We start from the raw sequence: 5,047 nt of genomic DNA, 5'->3' as shown, positions 1-5,047 counted from the left end.
CAGCGGGAGACGTGCGTCACGGGCTCGATGTCTCGAAGCTCGGCACAATGAGATTTGAGTCGGATTTGACATAGTCTCGTGGCCTCGCGGGCAGCTGGGGCAGGCATCGTGGGGCAGCGGGCAGCTGGGGCAGGCAATGCGGGGTTGGGGGGCAGCCGGGGCAAGCAACGCATGGCAGCGGGCAGCCAGGGCAGGCAACGCGGGGTAGATGGATTTTCCGGGTTATTCCAGGGTTTTCGGGTCAACCCGAACCCGGCCCAATTTTGCAAACGGGTCGGTTTTCCGGACCCGAACCCTACCTTCTTCAGGTTTGGGTAAACTCAAACCCGAAATTTTTGGGTCGGGTTCCGGTCGGATCCAATATTGACAGCTCTATCAATGAGATCAATTTTAGTACCGTTTGATGGAGTGATTCGGATATAACATAATTTATCAAAATATCCCTCTCGAAAAAGTTGTTAATTGTTTGTTTGTTTTTTTTCCCTAATGTGTCGCCCACTCTCCCATATCTTCATCTCGACAATGAATTACAAGCTTGTTTTCTTTTAAGGGTCCATTCAAATATCGCTCGGTGTTAATTGCTTCGTTGGATTCGGATTGGCGACCCATTGAGAAAATTAGCGGATACGTTTGTTTTGGACCTTTTCGATTCGGCCAGCGGAATCTTGAAGTGATAAAGGTAAGAGGATATGAAGTGATGGGGCCACCGTAGATTTACAGTCAGCTGGAAGAATGCGTTGTATCTTGGCCGTCCATTTTCCAATCAAAGATTTGTTCATTGGAGGTTGGTAAAGATAGGACACAATAAAACAAATAATAATTAATTAAATTTAAAAACTTTTCTTATTAAATTAAAAAATATATGTTTGTAAATATTAAACCAAAAAAGACAAAAATTACAAGAGAGAATTCTTGTAATTTATCTTTTAATTTCTCATTAAAAAATTTTAATTTAAATATCCTTTTAAAATTAAAATTATTTTAAAAATTTAAAATAAAATATTTAAGTTTTTTAGGTTATGAGAGATATACCATACCTTTATAAACATCTATATAAGGCTTCATTTATGACAACTTTTTTATTATTTTATAAAAGTTGTAGAGAAAATAACTTTTTAAAGCTATTATATGAAGTAGCTTTATAATACATATTATCTTTTTAATTATTGAAAAAAAAGTAGCTAAATAAAAATTATTGCTTTAAAAAGCAAAGCAGTAAGAAAACTGTCCAAAATAAAATCTAAGTTCAATCCAATGGCATTTAGATAAAGCCAAAATTTTTTTGCACCTAATATTAGTGCATAAGATTGGAAAAAAAATTATTCAAGAAGGCTTTGCATACTTAAAAAATCATGATAAATAATATTGTAAATTAATAAAATATTAAAATTCATTTAAAATATAATGATTATTTTTTAATTCACATTTAAATTTCATAATACAAAAAACTAATAATGAACTTCAAAACCTTTGATTTTGTCTAAGATTAGAATTATATTTGATACATTAAATGGCACAAACCTTGACAATCTTTTTTGGTACTTTAAAGTTGATTAAAGTCAAACTCACACACATTAAATATATAAGCCTAAAACCTAATACCTCTTGTTTGATAGGGGGTGTCATTTTATGACACGAATCCGACACGAAAATTAAGTTTTGGGTCAACTTATTAAACAAACGAGTGAGGTTTAGGTCATAATTCTTAAACCATTTGAAAAATTAGATTATGTCTGGGTCAACTTGCTAATTCGGAAATGACCGCATCTTGCTCAACCCCCCCGCATCTCGCCCACACCATACTACATGCCACCTGCACGCACTCATCCTGCACCTTGTGCTGCCCGGCCATCCGGCACCCAACGCAAAGCAAGCCCGTGTATCCCTTCCCCACCGCACAACACCACACTACATCGCATTGGTAGCCGCGGCCTCACCTTGCATCTGCACTCACACCAGCGCTTGCCTTCGCAATCCGAGCTTGACCTTGTCAACCTTGTATGCTCTATGCTCCCTCGAAGTTGTGTGTCGAGTCGGGTTGACTCGGGTTTGGGTTCCAATTTTTTATCCATTTATGTAATCGGATCGGTTTCAGTTTGGATTGGTGGAGGGTAGGTCAATTTCAAGTTGGACTCGAACTCGACCTGAAAACTCATTTTGATACCCCTATTAGGTGGTAGACAAAATTCTCAACTAATAAACTAAAAGATTAGCCGGGCACCACAGCAACTTTGAAGCCCAATAGATATTTTTATCTTAAAAAATTACAAAAAATATGAATATCATGAAAATAATTCTTTTTAAAAAATGATTAATTCTCCAAAGCTTTGTCCCCACAGCAGAGGTTACCAAGCGCTCACCGTCGAGGGAGTGAGCGGTCACGTGGGTAGGGCCGGGGCTGCTTTGTTCCTTCGTCGAACCGGATGGATAAGATCAAGAGAATCCCTCGTTGCCCCCAACGGCTAATGCCGTTCACAGCTATAGATTTGGCAAATCGTAAAATTTTGATAGCCATATATATATATATATATATATATATAAACTGTTTCAAACAGATTCTTAATAAAAAAATCCCTCCAAAACATCTTCTCCTCCATTCAATAAACTAACCAACTCCTTTCCTAAATATCAATAGAGGATTTTAAAAAAAAAGAACTTAATTAAGAAAATTATATGTGCTAATGATCAGTATATTCATTATTAATCACAATGTTCACTTTATAAAATTATTCAAATTTAGGTTTCATTTGGGCCATCTTTTTTATTACTTTCAAAAATAACTTCTTAATACAAAAAATTTACGAATTAGAAAATTTTTAAGCCTTAATCTCAAATGAATCATTTTGAATCAAATTTAGATAATCTAGGACCACATTGGACAACACAATACTTACTTTGAGATTAAGGCTTAGTTTGTGACGGTTTTTTTTTTATTACTTCTTAAAATTTTTGTGCTAAAACTTCGTTTTAAGAATCAGTAAAAAAGTCATCCAAACGAAGCTTTGGGACGGCTTTCTTACTGCTTTTTAAAGCATCTTTCAAGTACAAAAAAATTAATTTTAGTTCTAAAAAGTTGTTTTAAGAAACAGTAAAAAAGCCATCCAGAACAAAGGCTAAGACTTTATTTGGGACAATTTTAATTATTACTTTCTAAAATAGTTTTTTATAATAAAAATTTCTACTTCATAAAATTTTTGTACTAATTAAAAAGATGTTTTATAAAGCAATCAAAAAGTTGTCCCAAATGAAACCCAAGAGTATGTCTGATATATAGTTATAACTTCTTATGAAATTGGTTGTGAAATTCCTATGAACGACAAAAGCAACTTTTAAACATAAAAATTTCTAAAAACTTTGAAAAAGCATCAAGAAAATAGTAGACTAGTTAAGTTGTGGTTGCTATTTGAAAAATAATGTAGCAAGAAAACTGTCTAAAAAGAGTCTAAGGTTTCGTTTGGGACGGCTTTTTTATTGCTTTCTAAAACTGAAACAGAGTTTTAGAAAACAATAAAAAAGTCGTCCCAAACGAAGCCAAAATTGGCCATATGAGAATATATAATATGGAATATTATTTTAAAATTTATCCCTTTTTTCAACACAAAAATGTGGATAATTTACTGTATTGAGAAACTCGCTGGTCACATGTTACTGTGTTCAAAAAATAATGAAAATAAAATACTAAAAAAATCAGAATGATTGGTTAGAAAGTGGATTCCTATACTGTGAGAAGCGTTTTATTAACATTATCTATGCAGATTAGTCACATCATAAGCTTCATTGATTGAATGCTTTACATATCATAAGTTAACAAATTTGGTTTTTCATAAAATATTTGACAAGCAATAAATCAATATTTCTAATTTGGAATAAGAAGGTGTAATCATTGCTTTGGTTGATGATTATCTTTTAATTATTCTTTAAGATATAAATATATATCATTCTCATTATCAAAATAAAATTTGTGCATTGGAAATCCTAAATTTGGATTTTAATGATTTATCTTAAATGAATATTGAATCATAGATATTTGTTTATTTTAATAATATTTATCATTTAAAGGCCTTTAACATAATATTTTTGCGACACTTTAATATTTTAAATAATATATATATCAACTTAAGTTATGTCAAATTATGCTTATATTCTTAATACATTTAGATGCATCACCCTTATTATATTCTTATTCTCTGATTATTTATTTCTTAGGAGAATGAGTCAGAAGTTTTCCGTATCCGAGACGAGCATTTAATTTCGTCAAAAAACATAGCCTTTTATTTTTCTAGGTTCACTTAAACGAATAAAATGGTACAAATTAATACATAGAAAATAGTTTTTTTAGCAAGAATAAATTTTATAGTAAAAAGCTGCTTAAAAAAGTAATAAGAAGCCATTCCAAACAAAGTCTTAAACCCACATTATTTTCAGACTAATTTTTAAAAGTCTTGATAGTTAAAAGTTATTTTTTTATAATGAGATAATACGAATAAGTAAGAGTTATAAAAAAGTTGCCCTCTAATTTTTAAAATAAGAATATATTTATAATTTATATAACAATTTCAATTTTTTATTTATTTATTATAATACCTTTACAATCATCTTCACAGAAAATGACACAACTATTATATTTATTTGATTGGTAAATAAGAGCGGGCCAGCCCATGCCCAGCCCATGCTCAGCCCATGCTAGAAGAGTTAAAACGGAGCCCAAAGGGCCACGTGAAGCAGCCACGTGAACTTACGGTCTTTTGACGGTAAAGGGGTGGAGAAACGGTAAAGGGGTAGAGAAATTATTCAAAATTATTCCGTGGGGGCGTGGGGCGCCGAATATTGTTCGGAGATAAATTAAAATGAGTCACATCGGTACCGCGGTTCGGTAATGCTCAATACTGTAGTTTGGTACCGCACTTGATATTGCTGACGCGACTCATTCTGATTGATATTTAAATATAGAGCTGTATTTGTCTGGGAATCTCGGGTGGATAAAATATTTAGAACAGAAAAAAGTTTTACATCTAGATGACGATTAAAATCATTGAATTATGCTTTG

Source organism: Dendrobium catenatum, unplaced genomic scaffold (genome assembly GCF_001605985.2).
Source record: "Dendrobium catenatum unplaced genomic scaffold, ASM160598v2 original_scaffold_238182, whole genome shotgun sequence".
Taxonomy (NCBI): domain Eukaryota; kingdom Viridiplantae; phylum Streptophyta; class Magnoliopsida; order Asparagales; family Orchidaceae; genus Dendrobium; species Dendrobium catenatum.
The sequence above is the reverse complement of the archived record's forward strand: the minus strand, read 5'-3'. Positions refer to the sequence as shown.